Below are 9658 nucleotides of genomic sequence, written 5' to 3'. Positions count from 1 at the left end.
TTACACTTGGTAAGGGGGTTCATCAAAGCTGGAAATTTTCTTGGTGAAAATGTTGTTGGAAAAACTTCGGCTTTGTCGGTAACAATAGGCAAAATGATAACAATGAAAGTTGAATACCTTTGTCTTAAAGTGGGGGAAAGTGTGTGGGAACAGCTCATATTGGCCCACAGAAGGGGTTGTTAAATACTAAACTGCGCACCACTGAGTATAACCATAAGCAACAAAATTGGGGTCTCTGCTCCTCCCCATTTGACAGACAGATGCATCTTCTGGTGCAGTCTCAGCTGGTGTCCCCAAGACATGATGGTGAAGGTCAGAGTAAATGGATTTGGCCATACTGGGCGCCTGGTCACCAGGGCTGCTTTTAACTCTGGCAAAGTGGATATTGTCACCATCAATGACCCCTTCATTGACCTCAGCTACATGGTCAACATGTTCCAGTGTGATTCCACCTATGATAAATTCAACAGCATAGTCAAGGCTGAGAATGGGAAACTTGTTATCAATTGATAGCCATTTCCATCTTCTAGGAGTGACATCCCACCAACATCAAATGGCGTAATGCTGGTGCTGAGTATGTTGTAGAGTCCACTAGGGTCTTCGCCACCATGGAGAAGGCTGGGGCTTACTTGAAGGGTGGGGCCAAGAGGGTCATCATCTCTCCCCCTTCTGCTAATGCCCCCATGTTTGTGATGGGTGTGGATCATGAGAAGTATGACAACTCCCTCAAGATTGTCAGCAATGCCTCCTGCACCACCAATTGCTTGGCCCCTCTGGCCAAGGTCATCCATGACAACTGGCATCATGAAGGGACTCATCACAACAGTCCACACCATCATTGTCGCCCAGAAGACCATGGATAGCCCTTCTGGGAAGCTATGGTGTGATGGCCAAGAGGCTGCCCAGAACATCATTCCTGCTTCTTCTGGTGTCACCAAGGCTGTAGGCAAGGTAATCCCTGAGCTGAGTGGGAAGCTCACTGGTATAGCCTTCTGTGTCCCCACCCTCAGCATGTCAGTCATGGATCTGACCTGCTGCCTAGAGAAAGCTGCCAAATACATGACATCAAGAGTGTTGTGAAACAGGCATCAGAGGTCCCCCTCAAGGGCATCCTGGGGCACACTGAGGACTAGGTCATCTCCTGTGACTTTAGCAGTGACACCCATTCTTCCACCTTTGATGATGGGCCTGGCAGTGCCCTCAATGGCTGCTTTGTCAAGCTCATTTCCTGGTATGACAATGAATTTGGCCTTATGGTCCAGATGGCCTCCAAGGAGTAAGAGCCCTCTGGACCACCGGGTCCAGTGAGAGCAAGATGAAGAGAGAGGCCCTCAGCTGCTGGGGAGACCTCACCCCGATCCATCCCCCAACACACTGAGAATCTCCCAACCTCAACACAGTTTCCATCCCAGACCCCATGAAAAAGGGAAGATTTTGGGGAGCCCTACCTTGTCATGTACCATCAGTAAAGTATACTGTACCCAGCCAAACAATAACAACAACAACAAAACAAAATAAAAAATCCAAGATGCATGTTGGGGAAGTAGGTCCCTGATGTCTTTTTCTGTCTCTTTCAAGTAATCATAATGCTTTCTGATTATTCACATATTAATGGAAATTTAACTCTTGAGAGACATTTAAAACTTCTTTCCACTTCTATATTCAGTCTAATGGAAAGCCATAGGTAAACATCCTATTAAAAAAAACCCATCCCGGGCGCCTGGGTGGCTCAGTTGGTTAAGTGACTGCCTTCGGCTCAGGTCATGATCCTGGAGTCCCTGGATCGAGTCCTGCATCGGGCTCCCTGCTCGGCAGGGAGTCTGCTTCTCCCTCTGACCCTCCCCCCTCTCATGTGCTCTCTCTCATTCTCTCTCAAATAAATAAAATCTTTAAAAAAATAAAAATAAAAATAAAAAATAAAAAAAACCCATCCCTTTATTTCTATAGCATGATTTTACTTTCATATATGCATGTATTTCTTTTTCATTTGTACTTTATGCCATATGTCTAGAAGAGTATTGTCTCAGATCATCCATACTGGCAAAAACCAACATCTTCAATATTTCATTTTATCTTCACTTATTCCTCCTTTGATGCTCTTGCTCGTTTTATGTAGATCTGAGTTTCCCAGACCTATATCACTTCCCTTCACTCTAAATAACTTCTTTTAACATTTCTTACAAGGCAGGCAACGAATTCCTTCAGTTTTTGTTTGTCTAAGAAAGTCTCTATTTCTTTTTTATTTTTGAAGGATTTTTTTGTAGGGTATAGAATTCTAGGTTGGTGGTTTTTTCTGTCAACACTTTCGCTATTTCACTCTACTCTCCTTGCTTGCATGGTTTTTGAGGACATGTCGGATGTAATTCTTATCTTTGTTCTTCTATAGGTGTGGTATTTTTTTTTCCCTTTGGCTTCTTTGAGGTTTTTTTCCTTTATTTTTGATTTTCTGTAGTTTTATGTAACTTTTAACAAAGCTGCGGGAAAAGATGTGTGTGTGTGTGTCTGTGTGTGTGTGTGTATTGCTTTAATCAATTCTAAAACAAATTATCAGTGATGCTCAACAGCAAGACAGATAACTTCTTTTTTATGGATAACTTCTTTGAAATATTATTATTTCTTCTCCTCCCTTTTTTTAAGTATCTTTTTTTACTTTTTGTTTTGTTGTTTTTTGTTTTTATTTTTATTTATTTTTTTTAAAGATTTTATTTATTTATTTGACAGAGAGAGACACAGTGAGAGAGGGAAGACAAGCAGCAGGAGAGGGAGAAGCAGGCCTCCCGCTGAGCAGGGAGCCCAACGCGGGGCTCGATCCCAGGACCCCAGGATCATGACCCGAGCTGAAGGCAGACACTTAACAACTGAGCCACCCAGGTGCCCCTGTTTTTTATTTTACTCTACCTCCTATGTGGGGCTTGAACTCATGACCTCGAGATCAAGAGTCTCATGTTCCTCTGACTGAGCTAACCCGGTGTCCCCTTCCTTCTCTTCCTTACTTCTTTTCCTCCTAATTTTTCCTCTTCCTCTTCCTTCTCTCCTATTCCTCATCTGCCTCTTTTTTTAATCATAAAACAGTAACACTTAACTCTTTACATGAGGCCAGAGCAAAACTTGGTTATTTTGTGTGGTTGACTATCTTGAGTTGTATGTACTCACAGTGCCCATAAGGGCAATAACTAGTTTTCGAATGAATGAATGGTATTGTTTATGCAACTGTACTAGACAGAGGGGTAATTGAATAGGAAAATCATATGCATAGTTTCTGTAGAAAAATAATTCTTTTTTTCCCCATGTGCTCGAGTTGCTTTGATTCAAAAATATAACTCTGAAGGGCAGGTTTTATTACACAAAACTACGTTTTCTTGGGTGGTCTGTTTGATTGCTTAATTAAAGACATATCAAGAAGTTGTCATTTGAAAGATTCTTTTCTCAAATTCATGTGGTTAAAAAACTCAGAAATATTGGTTGTGTTCATGTTGCTACTGTGTGAAACATGAGATCAAACTGATCATTCCAAGAGCAACATCAGAATGAGGACCATTTCCTAAACAGACTGCTTTTCAATTGAGTACAACTCTGAACCTCAGTCCAGGAAAGCTGAATGTCATGACACTCATCTCTTAAATGAAATGTTAAGTCTTGGCGGGGGGAGATGTTTAGAATCACAGTCTGTGAGAGCTTGTTCTTTAATTTTTAGACCAAATTACTTTTGCCTTTGTAAACTCACCATTTTTGTCTGTATAGCATCTTAAACTTCATTCTTATTCTTCTGTTGCTTTGGAAGTCAAAAAGGAATCTTCCATAATTAAATTCCTTTATCAGCAGTGCTGTTACTTAAATTCTGTAGGAATGATTGATGGTCAATGCCACTGAAAATAATTTCCATTGAGGGGGTTCGTCTACCCTCTTGAAAGCCTGTTTTACTGTTTGTAATCATTCTTGCAGTGAAATGTTCCTATGTGTACCAAAAAAACCAAAACCAGAACCAAAAACAAGCAAACGAAAAACCCCGAAAGAAACAAACAAGAAAAACTAGAGTTGAAAAATTCAGCCAGTTTCAACATACATTTGTTAAGCCTTGAGTAGCAGTAGATAGTGACCAGATGCTGAGTTACAAATATAAATAAGCCTTCAAGATGTTTCTGGTGATAAGAGAGCAGCCCCGGAACTACAGAAGTATAATGCTGATTAATGGGTGCCTGGGGAGAGGTATTGATTGTGAGGGTTCTTTAGCTCTGACACCGACCATCTTATTGATTAGTAAGTTTGGTTTAGTTGACTTGGCTAGCTAGGTGCATATCTCTTTCTTCTTTACCTCTCTGTCCATGTGTCTGTAGGATCTTGTCAAAGAGGAAAACTTTCCAGGTGAGAAAGGGCTATTTATTAGCCAAAGCATAGTGTAATTATAAATAAAACACTCAGGGGAAAGCTACAGGGAAAAGGTGTTCTTCGTATGAGTCCTTGAAAGATGAGTGCCATTTTGACAGTGAAGGATGAACATGGGTATGTGAAAGGCATTTCATAGATGAGAAACAGCATGGGCTTGATGGTAAAATACAAAGGGTATTGCAGAAGGCAAAATTATTAGGGAATGACAGGGCATGACTATAGCAGTAGATTCAAAAGAGTGGGATCATTCATCTCTTAAAAAGTGACCTCAGTATATCCGTTTTGAGTGGATTTCAGAATAATGTGTTGCCAAGAATTCAACTTGGGGAATTACTTAATCACAAAAAGCTTATAGGGAGCATGAGGAAGTGTAGAGATTTTAAGAAAAAAAAGAAATGGAAAGAAAACTTAAAAGAGTAAGATATGAGAAAGATGTTGAAGATAAGAATGTGCTCAGAAAAATAAGTTGGAAACATCTTCTAGATAATTGACCTTTATGCAATTGACTGTGGGTGTGCCACTTGGGGAATTGGGTAAATCCCATGACAAAGCATGACTTTATTCACTCCTTTAAGACCTGAGACTATGCTACAGATCTTAAGATGTCCCCTAATGTGCAGTGAATTTCAGGGCCTGAACAGCACTTTTATTTTTCAGAGATTAGAGAGCACCCAGTCCACAGTAGAATGAGAATATTCTTCCTCTATTTAGCACTTGCAGCTGTCAGGCCTGGAGAAAAACACTGCTTCCTTCCTGACAGCAGTGTCTCAGTGTGGCTGATTTGATTAGGGGATGCTATATTAAAATTACCTAGAAAACTGTCCCCCTTTGAGATGAATACTTGTGAAAATGAGTGGGCATTAGGCTGTATTTGGTATTGGAACCAGCACATGCTCTTGAAACGATGTTATTTAAGAAACGATTTCAATTAGGAGGAAAAAAAAATCTGTTTAAATCCGGATATACTACTAATCACAGTATTAAAAACACAGCTACACAATCTTGTTTTTTTTTTTATTTCTCTGGGGTTCAGGCTTCACATGTGGTCAGTCATGTGCAAAACAGAAGGAAAACGTCCACTGTCAATTTATGTTGCTTCCCATCTGCCATGAATGGTAACCCATGATCTTTCCTACACCAGGTATTTTTGTTGTCTTCTTGTTGCTATTTTACAGAGAATCTGCAATCGCTTATTCTGTGTGTCTCACCCAGTTCTTGAAAAGAGACAACACTTGAAAACATAATGGCCAGATGATCTCAGGATGCAAGAATCCTTCAGATGTTTGCTGGGAACATTGAAAGATGCTTCAGTTTGACAAAAGCAGGAAATGTTAATTTTCAGCTCTTTTATAAATAGAGGGATGATCTGTAAAGGGAAAACTGTTGTCACAGCAAATGTACACTTGAGTGATTCAAACCTAATTAGTGGTTATATGATTCACTTTGAATATATTTACTGTAACAACTGGTAAACTCCGTTTCAAATTCAGCTGTTGAATAGACTATTTTTTTTTAAAACAAAATACTTCTGAAAATTTCTTCTTCTTGGTTTTCTTATCCAAGCCAACATTTTTCATACCTTCGTCCTTGATGTATGTGCTATATATAACCAATGATTAGCTCTCTCTGTCTTCTTTTGGTTCCCACTCTACTCAACGCTGCAAAATTCCTAACATATTTACTTGAAGAAAACATATTAGCATTACCTACTTGTTCTCAGCAGCAGAAGGATGTATTATCCGGTGAAAGTGTGTAGTAAGTAGAGAGTTATTTAATTATGAAAAATAGAGTCACGATCCCTAAAAACTATTGAACAAGATCTCCAAAGCAATTGCTATATGGTAATTCTTTGTTAAGCATTCCCGTTTTGTTAAATACTCGACTAGGTATGACCAAGAGGAATTCAAACAGAGTGGTGATTTAGTGACTGTAAAAGCAAACAATTTGCAATATGGTTTATTAAAAGAAATCTTTATATAAAGCAGACATAATTTGTCTCTTGGATATAGCACAAATATATTTGGGAGGAATCTTTCTCATAACCAAATGCTCTAAAATTCAGATAATATATGCTTCAGACCAGCAGTAATGGAAAGAAAATTCTTCTCCTCTACTTCATATGCTTTAAAAAAATGTGGTTATAAAAATAGAAGTTTATGGCAGATATTTTGGAAAACATAGGGACGTATAGGAAAAAAAGAAAAAAATGTGATTCTACTACTCGTAACATTTAGAAGTATTTTGTTTCCTGCTTCCCAGTCTCAGTATGTGGAATTAAAAAAAAAAAAACCAGAATCATATTATATATACACTTCTGTAGCTTTTTAGAACACAGTGCTTTTCCAAGTGCCTGCTTGGATTCCTGCATGCCTCACTGGGCTCTTTGAAAACTTGATTCCTCGCTCCAGAGATAGACATGGATCCACAAAGAATACTGCTGTTTCATAGCTTTGCCAACATGCATTTTCCTTGAAATGTGAGACACTTGTTGAAAATAGTAATTTTTGCCTACTGGTTTGTGAAGGCTTAGGTATTAAAAATGAACAAGTATTAAAAATAAACATAAACTTTAATGCACATTTTAGCAGGGATAGTTGAGGGAAGGAAAGTTTCTAGAAGTTTCGTTAGGACAGTCAGGGCAGAGTCCTTGAGCTATGTCTCAAAGCCATAGTCATCGGGGTGGTAAGGACAAAGTTAGCTGAGCTGGAAGGATTTCACCTCTCCACTAGGTGATCACCTCCATTGGGTTTAAGGACAGTGTGCATAAGCTCTTGATTTTGGCATCCATGTAGGCTAGTTAGATTTCTATGGAAAAACAAATGAAACAAACCCAAACAAAAAAACCCCATTCCTTGGCTGCAAACATGTGTGCCCTCATGAGTTCAGTCACATCACTTTGTTTTCTTTTTGAATTGTAGCTAGAGAAATGAAAAAAGGATCACACTGACAGCAAAGAGAAAATTACTTTACCATAGTGGGTGGATAATGTGCTGTGAGGTCAGATTCTTAAACACTGTGGTTGGAAATTTTTAAAAAATTTTTTATAAGGCTGAATGATTTTATTACCACTAATAACCCGTGTGACTCTGAAAGCTAAAATAATCTGGGTAATCAAAATTTATGCTTTAGGACAGAAGATGATTATCTGCAGATGAGAGGGAGGAAATTCTTCTTTCCCCAATTTTCTCTGTTAACGACACTGTGGGTGAGTAACTGTGTGACGCATTTGGCTAACGTTCGGTGGTGGATGGGTGGGGAAGCTCTTCTTTGATATTATCACATGTTGGTGGCCGTGGGCAGTGAACTAGGCAAGTGATGGAGTGATCGGAAACTTTACTCAGAGCAAAAGGACCCCTTGGAGATACTGCAGAGGAGGCTGACTTCACAATGTTTGTCCTCCTCTTTGAGAAGTCCATTCCTTTGACTGTTGAGTTTTAATTTCTTCATAAGTTTATTTTAAATGAAAACATCTCTTTAAGATACAGATTGTATTTATTCCATCTTAGAGGCGTCGAACCGTTTTTGAGAGTCCTTCTTCCCCATGTTCAGCAAGATGGCCAGTTCGGGTGTTTTAAATGAGGAGTTGGGGAGAATAGTATTAAAAATATGCTGGGTTTAATCTGGGTTTGTGGAAGACAGGACTTTCTGTTATTAAAATATGAATGGATTTGATTTGTGGATTTCGGTTCCAACAGTTAAAGGAAAACTATTCGGAGCAGAGGTAACAGATTAAAGTATGTGAATTTCCTCCAAAACTCTCTAAATCCGATTAAATCTGACCCAGAGCCCCCTCACACGAGGGTGGCAATAATCCTAAACTCAGTCAATTACTTCCATTCTTCCAGAAACGGACTTGTGTTCAAATGGTCTTACATAGATTAAAAAAGTAATCTCTAAAAAAAAACCTGTGCATGTGGTGTTCTGTTAATATATTTATTATAGAATATACAAAAATAGAAATACAGAGACTTCTGCAACAATTATTTTTTAAGTATTTAAGTTTTAATATTAATGGAATACATCTTTGTCATATTGTTATTTATAATTACTATTTAGAAAATTGAGTGAGTGTGCTTTTGTTTTGAAAATATTTCTTTTATCGTGATGCAATGTTGGCTCGTAAGTCCAGTTTAATTTCACACTTGGTTTTAATGAAAACAAAGCTGAAAAAGATATCTAATAAAGATAAGTAGATTCATATGGATGAAGTGCAAACTTGACTCCACTTGTGAAATTATAATTTTTTTCATATCTAATAATAGAAAGGTTTTGTTGAAATTTACCTGGTACATTTCCATGTTCCATGATGTCATTGAGTTAGTGGTTCTTATCCATTAACACAAAGGTTTTCCTTTGTTACATTTTTACTGGTTTAAATTCAGTGAAACTCTGCGTAGATGATTTTAAAACAGCCTAGAAAACTGTGTTTCTAAGTTTTTAAAAGTGTAAGAAATGAGGCTTAAAAAAATAGATAATATGCTTACTTAATTTTGGCAGCAAAGTCACATGTTTCCATTTCCAAAGATCTGTTTTCAAAATGCTATGTCTCTACCTTAAAATTCTTTCATCATGTAGTCATTTCTTTCCACTCACATTTAAAATGTCACCTTTACCTTGAGGGAGCAAATAAGGGTGGGGTTTTTTTTGTTCTTTGGGGGTTTTTTTTTGGGAGAGAGAATCTCAAGCGGACTCCACGCTCAATGTTGAGCCTGAGGCTCAATCTCACACCCCTGAGATCATGACTTGAGCCAGAATCAAGAGTCAGATGCTTAACTGACTACACCACCCAGTAGCCCTGCTTTGTTGTTTTTTGTTTGTTTGTTTGTTTTTTAATCTTCTGGGTGCCTTAGCATCGACATTCACTTATTATCACAGGAAGGTAGATAAATTTGAAATGCATTTTTTTTGGTAAAAATTATATATATGTGACTTATCTTTAAATTTGACGGACTCTTAAATACTCCTCTTAAATACTTTGCCATTAGATAACATTAAATAAAGGATGGTCACACACCATCTCATTCCACTACATGGAAAGATTCCCTATATGAGATCCCATAAATCTATAAACTGATGTACGGAAGCTGCAAAACATACATGGAAAGTCAGTGAGAGCCTAGGCAAGCCTTGTTACCCTCTGCTTTGTAGATCTACCACTCTCCCATCAGGGTAGCTGAATACTGTGGCTGGTGGTCGAGAGTCTGACAAATGGGTTATGTTTAAATTCTTTCTTTCTTTCTTTCTTTCTTTCTTTCTTTCTTTCTTTCTTTCT

General features: G+C 38.2%; 1 pseudogene; it reads left to right on the top strand.

The window, feature by feature from the left end:
* The first annotated feature begins 303 nt into the window (after nt 1-303).
* On the top strand, nt 304-1133 carry LOC110591190 (annotated as a pseudogene).
* Nucleotides 1134-9658: the final 8525 nt, after the last annotated feature.

This window comes from Neomonachus schauinslandi, chromosome 7, assembly GCF_002201575.2.
Source record: "Neomonachus schauinslandi chromosome 7, ASM220157v2, whole genome shotgun sequence".
Taxonomy (NCBI): domain Eukaryota; kingdom Metazoa; phylum Chordata; class Mammalia; order Carnivora; family Phocidae; genus Neomonachus; species Neomonachus schauinslandi.
Note: the sequence above shows the minus strand (reverse complement) of the source record. Positions and strands in the feature narration are given on the sequence as shown.